We start from the raw sequence: 12,946 nt of genomic DNA, 5'->3' as shown, positions 1-12,946 counted from the left end.
TTTCTTTTCAAAGAAGCTTAGCCCGGCGGAGCAAAACTATGATGTGGGGGACCGGGAGATATTGGCTGTTGTCAAGGCTCTGAAGGCGTGGAGAAATTGGCTTGAGGGGGCTAAACATCCTTTTCTCATCTGGACTGACCACCACAATCTGGAGTACATCCGGGCGGCGAGGAGACTGATCCCTCTCCAGGCAAGGTGGGGCATGTTCTTTACCCATTTAGTTTTCACTCTGTCTTACAGACCAGGTTCCCAGAATGCTAAGGCAGACCACTGTCCCAGATGTATGACACAGAGGAGCGGTCCATGGATCACACTCCTATACTTCCGGCCTCTTGCCTGGTGGCACCGGTGGTGTGGGAGCTGGACGCGGACATAGAGCGGACGTTATGCACAGAGCCCACTCCCCCCCAGTATCCAGCTGTGTGCCTGTACGTTCCGTCTGCTGTCTGCGACCGATCTATTGTGCCCACACATCATCCTCTTCTGGTCATCCTGGCATCGGTCGGACGGTGCGTTGCCTTAGTGGGAAGTACTGGTGGTCCATCTTGGCCAAGGACATGAGGGTTTACTCCTGCTCAGTGTGCGCCCAGTGCAAGGCTCCCAGGCACCTGGCCAGAGGGAAGTTACAACCCCTACCCGTTCTATAACGGCTGTGGTCGCACCTGTCGGTGGACTTCCTGACAGATCTTCCTCCCTCACATGGCAACACCACGATCCTGGTCGTTGTGGATCGGTTTTCTAAGTCCTGCCGTCTCCTCCAGACTGTGGAGGCCCTGTTCACTCACGTCTTCCGGCACTACGGGATGCCTGAGAATATAGTCTCTGATCGGGGTCCCCAGTTCACGTCCAGGGCCTGGAGAGCATTCATGGAACATCTGGGGGTCTCGGTCAGCCTCACCTCAAGTTTTCACCCCGGGCAGGTGGAGAGAGTAAACCAGGATGTGGGTAGGTTTCTGCGGTCATATTGCCAGGACCGGGCAGGGGAGTGGGCGGCGTTCATCCCCTGGGCAGAAATGGCCCAAAACTCACTCCGCCACTCCTCCACTAACCTCTCTCCTTTCCAATGCTTACTGGGTATCAGCTGGTTCTGGCACCTTGGCATCAGAGCCAGATCGAAGCTTCTGTGGTGGAGAAATTGTTTAAGTGCTCGGAGGAGAACTGGGACACCGCCCTTGTGCACCTGCAATGGGCTGGGAGGCAGCAGAAGGTGAGCGCCGACCGCCACTGCAGTGAGGCCCAGGTGTTCTCACCGGGGTCCGGGTCTGGCTCTCGACCTGAAACCTGCTCCTCCGCCTGCCCTGCCGGAAGCTGGGTTCGCGGTTTGTGGGGCCATTCAAAGTCCTGAGGAGACTGAATGAGGTATGCTACAGGTTACAGCTTCCCCCAGATTGCTGTATTAATCCCTCGTTCCATGTGTCTCTCCTCAGGCCGGTGATGGCTGGTCCACTCAGGAGTCTGAGGAGTGGGAGGTTTATGCGCCCCCTCTGGACATCGAGGGGCCACCGGCGTATGCTGTTCGAGCCATCCTGGACTCGAGGCATCGGGAGTGGGAGGGGTACGGTCCGGAGGAGAGATGCTGTGTGCCGGTGGAGGACGTCTTGGACCCTTCATTGCTGTGAGAGTTCCACCGTCTCCATCCGGATCACACTGCGCCTCGTCCTCCGGGCTGCTGGAGCCGCGCATCAAGGGGGGGTACTGTCACAACTTCCACCGAAGTCGGTCCCTCTCCTTGTTCGGGCGGCGTTTGGTGGTCGATGTCACCGTCCTTCTAGCCATCGCCGATCCACTTTTCATTTTCCATTTGTTTTGTCTTTGTCTTACACACCTGGTTTCAATTTCCCAATTACTTGTTCATTATTTAACCCTCTGTTCCCCCATGTTTGTTTGTGAGTGATTGTTTTTATGTAATACGGTCTGTTTATGTGGGCTCGCGTTTTTTGTATTGTATTTGTCTATGTTGAGTAAAATATGTTTATTTACTCATATCTGCTGTCCTGTGCCTGACTCTTCTACACCAGCTACACACAGACTACATTACAGATGGATCATTGATGGATCATGTGAAAGAAATGCTATTAACCACCCCCAGGCACATCCAGCTAAGTGTATGGATTACTATTGTCTAGACATGTACACATGTTCATGAAATACAATAGATGGCCGTAATCACCCCAAGACACACCTGTCTAACTTGATGGGTCTTGTAATCATCTGGTAAAGTATAGTCTTTTGTTTAGACATGTAGAAGTAACCTAATGCTGCTTTGAAAACAACAACCGAGAACTCGGACAAATACAAGTTTACGACACTTTGATATCTCTAACTTGCAGCTGTTTAGGCTAAGTCTAGCACAAATTAGATTGAGCAATGAAGCCCCACTCGTGGTTTTCTTAAATCAAACTAGTTTTTGACAGTATGGCCCAATTACCATGGAAGGATTTAGAAGGGAAGAACTGCCTCAGACTTGCATGCCACCGGCGCCTGGGATCCGCACTATATTCAGCTGTTGCAACAGCTAATTTTTCAATGGCTGTCCGCTGGTCACAAACACAAAAGGCAGCTTAAACATCTTCAATTAAATCGTTACTGCGTTAAAATACACATATACATTTGTGAACAACCACAATCCGTCAGGCTCAAATAGACAATGAGAGAGCATCAGTGTGATTCACATCAATGCGCTATGTAGATACAGTATCAATAATAAGTGATATCCATATAACCTGTAGGCTACACCAATGCAGTTGTCCTTACCTCCAAGTGTTTATTCAGGTTGAATAATCTTTGGATGCTGACAGCTGTCGCAACATTGGAAGAAGTACACTGCTCAAAAAAATAAAGGGAACACTTAAACAACACAATATAACTAAAACTGTCCACTTAGGAAGCATCACTGATTGACAAAAAAATGTCACATGGTGTTGTGCAAATGGAATAGACAACAGGTGGAAATTATAGGCACTTAGCAAAACACCCCCAATAAAGGAGTGGTTCTGCAGGTGGTAACCACAGACCACTTCTCAGTTCCTATGCTTCCTGGCTGATGTTTTGGTCACTTTTGAATGCTGGCGGTGCTTTCACTCTAGTGGTAACATGAGACGGAGTCTACAACCCACACAAGTGGCTCAGGTAGTGCAGCTCATCCAGGATGGCACATCAATGTGAGCTGTGGCAAGAAGGTTTGCTGTGTCTGTCAGCGTAGTGTCCAGAGCATGGAGGCGCTACCAGGAGACAGGCCAGTACATCAGGAGACGTGGAGGAGGCCGTAGGAGGGCAACAACTCAGCAGCAGGACCGCTACCTCCGCCTTTGTTCAAGAAGGAGCAGGAGGAGCACTGCCAGAGCCCTGCAAAATGACCTCCAGCAGCCCACAAATGTCTGCTCAAACGGTCACAAACAGACTCCATGAGGGTGGTATGAGGGCCCGACGTCCACAGGTGGGGGTTGTGCTTACAGCCCAACACCGTGCAGGACGTTGGGCATTTGCCAGAGAACACCAAGATTGGCAAATTCGCCACTGGCACCCTGTGCTCTTCACAGATGAAAGCAGGTTCACACTGAGCACATGTGACAGATGTGACAGAGTCTGGAGACGCCGTGGATAACGTTCTGCTGCCTGCAACATCCTCCAGCATTACCGGTTTGGCGGTGGGTCAGTCATGGTGTGGTGTGGCATTTCTTTGGGGGGCCGCACAGCCCTCCATGTGCTCGCCAGAGGTAGCCTGACTGCCATTACGTACCGAGATGAGATCCTCAGACCCCTTGTGAGACCATATGCTGGTGCGGTTGGCCCTGGGTTTCTCCTAATGCAAGACAATGCTAGACCTCATGTGGCTGGAGTGTGTCAGCAGTTCCTGCAAGAGGAAGGCATTGATGCTATGGACTGGAGCGCCCGTTCCTCAGACCTGAATCCAATTGAGCACATCTGGGACATCATGTCTCACTCCATTGCACCAGACTGTCCAGGAGTTGGCGGATGCTTTAGTCAAGTTCTGGGAGGAGATCCCTCAGGAGACCATCCGCCACCTCATCAGGAGCATGCCCAGGCGTTGTAGGGAGGTCATACAGGCACGTGGAGGCCACACACACTACTGAGCCTCATTTTGACTTGTTTAAGGACTTTACATCAAAGTTGCATAAGCCTGTAGTGTGGTTTTCCACTTTAATTTTGGGTGTGACTCCAAATCCAGACCTCCATGGGTTGATAAATTGGATTTCCATTGATCATTTTTGTGTGATTCTGTTGTCAGCACATTCAACTATGGAAAGAAAAAAGTATTTAATAAGAATATTTCATTCATTCAGATCTAGGATGTGTTATTTTAGTGTTCACTTTATTTTTTTGTGCAGTGTACATAGCTTGGCCTACAAAAGCCTATTCCTGCGATCAATCAAAACATTTGGTGTCATCATCCTGGTCAATGACTTGTGGTCAGACTCACTCAGACACATTTAAACTTGTGCCGTTTTTTTGAATGCCATTGAGAAAACAGAAATAATTTTTGCACAATTTTAAAGTAATTCTAGAAGTAATCATCTAATCACAACATTTTTGCTGGTAACAACAGATCATAGTTGCAGATGTTTTTGTAATCAGTTAAATATAATGAATTACTGAAATCCCTTACTCCCCAACCCTTATTGGTACTGTAGATTTGATGTGGTAAACAAATAAATACTTTATTTATATTGTATGGAATGCTTGTGAAATAGACTAATCGCCCTTAGTCTGGTCATAAAGGACTACATTTTTCCGATGATAATACCAACCAGAATGCGAACATATCTTGAAAGACTGGTTGCAAGCATCACTAAGGTAACACCGACATCATCTTTTAGGGGGCAGTAATGAGGTGACCAATAATGGCTGCAATTGAGATTGGCTGACTCTCACAAACACTATAGTTTTCTCCGTTTGTTTTGCTTTACGACCACCACATGCGTCTTTGTGTAACGATTTTCTAGGTGTGAAGGAGAGTCGGACCAAAATGCAGCGTGTAGATTGCGATCCATGTTTAATGAACGAATGTAAAAACACAAATCAATAACAAACACTACAAAACAAAGAACTTAACAAAAACCGAAACAGCCTATACTTTTGTAAACTAACACAGCGACAGGAACAACGACACATAGGACAATCACCCACGACAAACTCAAAGAATATGGCTGCCTAAATATGGTTCCCAATCAGAGACAACGATAAAGACCTGCCTCTGATTGAGAACCACTCCAGACAGCCATAGACTTTGCTAGATAACCCCACTAGCTACAATCCCAATACATACACACCAAAACCCCAAGACAAAACACACCACAATACAAAAACCCGATGCCACACCCTGGCCTGACCCAATACATGAAGAAAAACACAAAATACTTAGACCAGGGCGTGACACTTTGGACTCGTCTGAAATTGGTAAAGCCGATCTGCCAACTTATGTCTGTAGCGTCCAATGGCAGTCGATTAGTTGTTTAAAACCTGAAAAATAAGAGACATTTAGCTTAATTGCTAAGCACTACTAGTCACTTATTCATCTTCATGTAATATCTAATCATTAGGTGTAGTCATTACTCTTGTCACCTTCTCCATGTATTTGAAGTGTTGTTGTAGGATACATGTTGTAGGCTACATTTATCCAAGCAGCCCATGCAGCAGTAAATGGCTGTAATTATAACCCATTACAATTAACACGACTCACAGAAAGCATCCTGCCATCCCCTCTCCCTCAGTCTGTCACCTCCTTCTATCCATCCCTTGACCATCTCTCCTTGAAACTCTATCCATCCATCTGTAAATCTCTTCCCTCGTTCAATCCATCCAGCGTTTCCCTCCATCCAGCCTCATCCTTTCATCCATCCCCCATCCCTCCTTTTCCACCATTATTCCCCTCCTTCCAGTCGCTGTATCCATCCATTCATCCATCCATTCCCTCTATTCATGTGGAGATCATTATTCCGTGACGAAGAGAGTGTTAAGTGAAAAGACCAGATATCTACAGTAAAACAGGGGGGATATTAAATACGGAGCAGGTGGGCCAAGCTCACTACACTACTACATTACAATCCTCTCTCTCTCACTACAGTGTATATCTGTGTGTGTGTGTGTGTGTGCGCGCGTGCAAGTGTATTTGTGAATCAGTGTGTGTGTATGATTGTGTCTGTGTGTGTGTATGATTGTGTCTGTGTGTGTGGTTGTGAATCATCAGGGTAGTCTGTGATCCTATAGTGCTAGCTAGTTCCGGGGTCTATCAGCCATGCAAATGAGCCGTGGTTCCTTTACCTAAATTAACAGTCCCAGGGGACAGTGTGGTGAATAACATGAGCTCTCCTCTCCTCCGCTCTCCACTTTCCAGTCTCCAGTGACAGGCATTGTGGAGCACAACACAACACAATGCTTCATTAAGACTGACAATTGTGGGGAGAAAACAGAGATGGGTATGTGGTGTGGTGGTGGTATTTGATTGTGGGTACCGATATGCAGGGATGTGTATCAGTGAATGGGCCAAATAACATTATGAGCATCAGAAAAATAATAAATAAATAAATAAAAATACAAAGAAATACAATTATGTGTTTTGGGTTACTTACTCCTGCAAATGTTCACTAAAATATAATCAGTATCCTACAACTACATGTTATTGGTAGCTCAGGAGCATAATTTCTACTTTGATGAATTCATTATATTCCACATTTTCTGCAATATATCTCTTTTTGTATTTTGCATATTCTCTTTTCCCTTTGAATGGGGTAGGAGGTCTCCAGTGTTCTTCCCCAGCCATGAGAGGCAGAGAGAGAGAGAAACAAATAAACCAAAATAAAAGCTAAGTCTTCTTGTGTTTTGCTGATAAAAACAAAGCTTTGACTCAATTTGGCATGAGGGTCTGCTATATAAATTGATGAAAGCACCAGAACAGTCTGCAGCACCTGGCCTCACCTTACTAAAATCTGAAGTCAAATGTCTACTGCTTGCTGATGATCTGGTGCTTCTGTCCCCAACCAAGGTAGGCATATAGCAGCACCTATATCTTCTGCACAGATTCTGTCAGACCTGGGCCCTGACAGTGAAACTCAGTAAGACAAAAATAATCCAAAAAACGTCTAGCTGCAAGGACCACAAATACAAATTCCATGTCGACTCTGTTGCTCTAGAGCACACAACAAACTATACCTACCTCGGCCTAAGCATCAGCACCACAGGTAACTTCCACAAAGCTGTCAACAATATGAGAGACAAAGCAAGAAGAGCCTTCTATGCCATCAAAATGAACATCAAATTCGATATCCCAATTAGGATCTGGCTAAAAATACTTGAATTAGTTATAGAACCCATTGCCCTTTATGGTTGAGGTCTGTGGTCCGCTCACCATCCAAGAATTCACAAAATGGGACAAACATCAAATTGAGACTCTGCATGCAGAATCTTGCAAAAACATCCTCCGTGTACAACGTAAAACACCAAATAATGCATGCAGAGACGAATTAGGACGACACCCGCTAATGATCAAAATCCAGGAAAGAGCTACAACCACCTAAAAGGAAATGATTCCTAAACTTTCCATAACAAAGCCATCACCTCCAGAGAAATTAGCCTAGAGAAGAGTCCCCTCAGACTCCACAGAGCCCTAGGACAGCAACACAGTTAGATCAAACCGAATCATGAGAAAACAAAAAGATAATTACATGACACATTTGAAAGAATTAACCAAACATACTGAGCAAATTGGAATGCTATTTGACCCTTAACAGAGAGTACAGAATGGCAGAATAGTTGACCACTGTGACTGACAGAAAAAAAACGTTGATTTTGAGTATGAGCATAGCCTTGCTATGAAGAGAGGCCGCTGTAGGCAGACCTGACACTCGACAGAAAACAGGCTATGTGCACACTGCCTGCAAAATAAGGTGGTAACTGAGCTGCACTTCCTAACCTCCAGCCAAATGTATGACCATATTAGGGACACATACAGTGTATTCAGAAAGTATTCAGACCCCTTGAATTTTTGTAACGTTACAGCCTTGTCTAAAATATATTTTTTTGACTCATCAATCCACACACAATACCCCATAATGACAAAGCAAAAACAAGTTTACAATACATTTTTGCAAATGTATTAAAAAATAAATGTTAAAATCACATTTACATAAGTATTCCGACGTTTACTCGGTACTTTGCTGAAGCACTTTTGGCAGCGATTACAGCCTTGAGTTTTCTTTGGTTTGACACTACAAGCTTGGCACACCTGTATTTGGGGAGTTTCTCCCATTCTTCTCTTCAGATCCTCTCAAGCTCTGTCAGGTTGGATGGGGAGCGTTGCTTGCTTTTTTCAAAAGCTACCATGTGCCTTTTATTGAGGAGTGACTTCTGTCTAGCCACTCTAGCATAAAGGCCTGATTGGTAGAGTGCTGCAGAGATGGTTGTCCTTCTGGAAGGTTCTCCCATCTCCACAGAGAAACTCTTGAGCTTGTTAGAGTGACCATCGTGTTATTGGTCACCTCCATGACCAAGGCCCTTCTCCCCCAATTGCTCAGTTTGGCTGGGCAGCCAGCTCTAGGAAGAGTCTTGGTGGTTCCAAACTTTTTCCATTTAAGAATGATGGAGGCCACTGTGTTGTTGGGCACCTTCAATGCTGCAGACATTTTGTGGTACCCTTCCCCAGATCTGTGCCTCAACACAATCCTGTCTTGGAGCTCTATGGACAATTCCGTCGATCTAATGGCTTGGTTTTTGCTCTGACACCCACTGTCAACTGTGGGACCTTATATAGACATATATGCCTTTCCAAATCATGTCCAATCAATTGAATATACCAAAGTTGGACTCCAATCAAGTTGTATATCTCAAGGATGATCAATGGAAACCGGATGCACCTGAGCTTAATTGTATACTCATAGCAAGGGGTCTGAATTATGTAAATAAGCTATTTCTGATTTTTATTTGTAATAGATTTGCAAAAATGTCTTAAAACCTGCTTTCACTTTTTCATATTGGGGTATTGTGTGTAGCTGTGGTGAGGAAAACAATTAATTTAATCAATTTTAGAATAACAAAATGTGGAAAAAGCGTAGGGATCAGAATACTTTCTGAATGCACTGTATTTCCTCAGATTACACAGACCCACAAAGAATTTGAAAACAAATCCAATTTTGAAAAACTCCCATATCTATTAGGTGACATACCACAGTGTGCCATCACATCACCAATATTTGTGACCTGTTGCCACAAGAAAAGGACAACCAGTGAAGCACAAACACCATTGTAAATACAAACCATATTTATGTTTATTTATTTTCCCTTTTGTACTTCAACTATTTGCACATATTTACAACACTGTCCATAGCCATAATATCAACCAACTCTCACAGTCTCACTGCAGAATTCATCAATGTTCTCCAAATGTCAAATTTCAAAGTGTTTTTGTTGCTCCTGCTGCTCTGTGTCGTTCATCCTGCTACACTTTCACATTCTATTTCTCTACACGTCAAATTTAGAAAGTCAAGAGTAAGGTAAGGGTTAAGTTTTGGGATAGGGTTAAAACACTAAGTTTAGACACTCATTCCGAATGGTTAAGGTAAGGGTTAAGTTTTGGGATAGGGTAGTTTAGACACTTATTCCACACAGACACTTATTCCAAATGGGTTACAACAAAAAATACAAAACCAGTGTCCATGACTGGGATTGAAAACACAACCTTCTGATCCAAAGTCATGGGATTACCCAAGCCTACTTGATGGTAAAAGCACTCCCTGTTTCCCCTAGTGGCTGGTTTTTGAAGACATTTCCCGGCGTCCTCAGGACATCAATAGATGTCCAATTTCGACGTCAATCTTGAGCGATCACAGGGAGTGCTTTACCATCCTTGATTAATATAACATTTGAATTGTCTCTATTCTTTTGAAACATTTGTGAGTGTACTGTGTACTTTTAATTTCTGATAGTTTATTTCACATTTGTTACTTATCTATTTCACTTGCTTTGGCAATGTAAACATATGTTTCCAATGGCAATGAAGCCCTTTCATTGGAATTAAATTGACAGAGAGAACGCTGCCTGCCTGGCTGCCTGAGTGGACCACGGAAGTGTTGGAAACCTCCCACGAGGGGCCCTGTGTAATTCGATGCATGCTGTTCAAGCTTAGAGTATATTGTCTTCCCATTGCTTATGAAGCCTCCACCCACTGGCCCACCCTACATTTAGCTGATCATGTGACATGGGCGGGCAGGCTAAGTCATTTGCAAGTACAACAGTTCTCTGTGCAGCTCCCCATTCATTTCCTGAGAACTGTGAGAGCTCAGCAGCTGAGCGACAGAAGGGGAGGGAGCTGTGCACACAGAGAGAGAGAGAGAGAGAGAGAGAGAGAGAGAGAGAGAGAGAGAGAGAGAGAGAGAGAGAGGGGAGCGAGAGATCGGACTGGAGAAGAGAACTGTTTTCTACGGCTCTGCAGCTTCTGACAAGGTCTGTGCACATTTTTACTCCTGTTCTTCTCATGCTGTGGTTCTCATTTGTCATCTTTGTGGGATTGTGTCTAAGTGTGCGTGTGTGTGTGTGTGGTTCAGCTGTCATAGCTGAACCACATATGACAACTCCTTGTTACCTAGGTACCTACCGCACACTGGCTGGCTGGCTGACCATGCATGCCATTGTGTTGGGTTGCTGTCAGAAGGAAACTGAATCAGTGTAACACTGCTAGGGACTGGACTTGTAACACCTATTTTCGATGTGAATGCACAAGCTGTGAGATGATTATAATGAGGAATGACTGTAGACATCAGCATAACCACAGGTTGTGATGCATTTAAATACTGCTTCAACCTCTGTCATGTGTTCTTGGCAGTGCTTTAGCTTGTTTTAACGCAATAGTGGTCTATAGTTTGAAGTCATTGTTTTTTCTTCTGTGTTTGAGAAATAGTTTTTACTAAATTAGCTGGTGAAGATTTGGGTGAGAGTACAGTAAAATGGTAGACTGTCAGGAGAAATAGTGCAGGATCCAAACTCCTTAGGAATTGCCCAAAAAGTTTGCTGGTTGTCACAGCTTTTTTTGCATGTGATAGCTGCTTGTGTGTTTCTGTGAGTGAGTGTGTACGTGTGTGTGTAGGACAGCCTTGTTTGCCTCCCGTAAAGAAGCAGCAGAACCACAGAGAGAGACAGGGCTGTTCGCAATGGGTTAAACATTCAGAAGCTCGGGTAGCAGAGGAAGGACACTGAGGGGGAGGTGTGTGTGTGTGTGTGTGTTAGTATGTGTGTGTATACGTATATGCGTTGGGCGGGTGTTGCATGGCTGGTGTCTTGGATGTCATCGGCAGTGACTCTGACTTCCAGAGGGGTAATAATCATTGGTATTGATGGGTGTCTGTCACTGGGTTCAGAGGCTCAACTCAACACAGGCAGGGCTATGGGAGGGTGGCTGAGTGGGGGATGTGCGGTGGGGTGGCTGGGGGCTGGCCCTGGCCTGTTCTTTTCAATTACAGAGGACTGGGCCAGAGCTGTCAGCAAAGGCATTTGTACACTGGGGGTTGGGGGTCAGGGAAAGGCAAGGAGGGGCCCCCCAGGGGACTGGGGAGGGAGGGAGTTGGAGACTCTGGCCCCTGTTCCTGGGTCTGATGTGGAAACTGAGTACTGACCTGCGTGACTTTACCCCTGTGCTGGAGAGAGGCCCCGTCCCTGCCTTCAACACTGTGACAGCCACGGGGTGTGTGTATATATATGTGTGTGTGTGTGTGTGTGTGTGTGTGTGTGTGTGTGTGTGTGTGTGTGTGTGTGTGTGTGTGTGTGTGTGTGTGCTGCTCAAGGGTATTCATGGAGCCAGATTAGAGCTCATTTCAACTTTCACTTTAAATCCATTTACCATGGGCCCCTTTCACTCAGCAATAGTACACTTTAGAGGGGGTAAATTACGTGCCTTAGCATTTACACTGAACATAATTGTCAAATTTATTAAAACTCATATTTAATCTATATATTTTTATTGCAAATATTACATACATTTATACACAACATAGTATTGGGCAAACGTTTAGCCTAATCCTGGAACCAAAATCTAACGCCTAATGGAGAGTTCCATTGAAATACCTTTCTAGTCCAGAAAAAGGCTGAATCTCTGTCTGGGAAACTGGCCCAAAGTTATGTACTTCACATAGGTTACTGAATGTTATGGAACAAAGACATACTGTAGATCACGTTCAATGATTTGGAGAAAATATAATAGAATACAAATTGAAAATGAAATTAGGTTTATGACCATTTGACCAAGTTTGTAATCCCGCCACCGCTATCAATCTATTACCTTGAGTATATTTTGATTTCCTTTCTAGACTGCTATTAGTAGTTCCACACCAAATAGATATATAGAGATCAGCCTAGATAGTCAATTAAAAATGACCAATCAGCAACAAGCACAGTCTATCTGTCCAATCACCAGCGGACCCAGTCTATCTGTCTAATCAATTAAAAAGTACCTATCAGCAATTGACACAGCCACATCTAATCAATCAGCAGTCTACTTGTCCAATCAGTAACAGACTTTTGCTGAGTTCACGTGCTATCGGAGTTATCAAAAGCTCTTACTTCCCAGTGGGACATTTCACTACAATGACCCTCCAAAGTCAGAATTACAAGTGGAAAACTCTTGAGTACATGTTGTTACCCAAATTGCAGAGTTGTGATGTTTCACTACTGACCTTTCACCTTTAACATTTTTGAAAATTACAACCTTATCAATATGGATAAGGTAACTAGTCTGTTCATATTGTCAACGTTAAGCAGGCTAGCTAAAATTTTATTGGTTGAAGAATTGTTCCAACTTCAAAGGAACTTGAACACAATCATATCGGACTTACCAGTTCCCAGTTTCCTGTGTCCCACTAGCACATGAAGCCAGCAACAGTGTAACGGTCTACAGGGTTCATTCCAGTCCAATTATAATTGCTCTACAGGATCCTGCCACCTA

The 12,946-nt window shown here is 44.6% G+C and overlaps 1 protein-coding gene across 1 annotated transcript in view; it reads left to right on the top strand.

The window, feature by feature from the left end:
• Window positions 1-10,217: 10,217 nt before the first annotated feature.
• LOC110519945 (Krueppel-like factor 12) overlaps window positions 10,218-12,946 on the top strand; it is a 137,502-nt gene continuing 134,773 nt past the window's right edge. Inside the window, exon 1 of the mRNA XM_021596836.3 lies at window positions 10,218-10,455. The gene's annotated coding sequence lies outside the window, so the exon portion shown is untranslated. The remainder of the gene's footprint in view (window positions 10,456-12,946) is intronic.

Source organism: Oncorhynchus mykiss, chromosome 3 (assembly GCF_057628025.1).
Source record: "Oncorhynchus mykiss isolate SJ-2025 chromosome 3, ASM5762802v1, whole genome shotgun sequence".
NCBI classification, from domain to species: Eukaryota; Metazoa; Chordata; class Actinopteri; order Salmoniformes; family Salmonidae; genus Oncorhynchus; species Oncorhynchus mykiss.
This window is presented reverse-complemented; position numbering and strand designations above follow the sequence as displayed.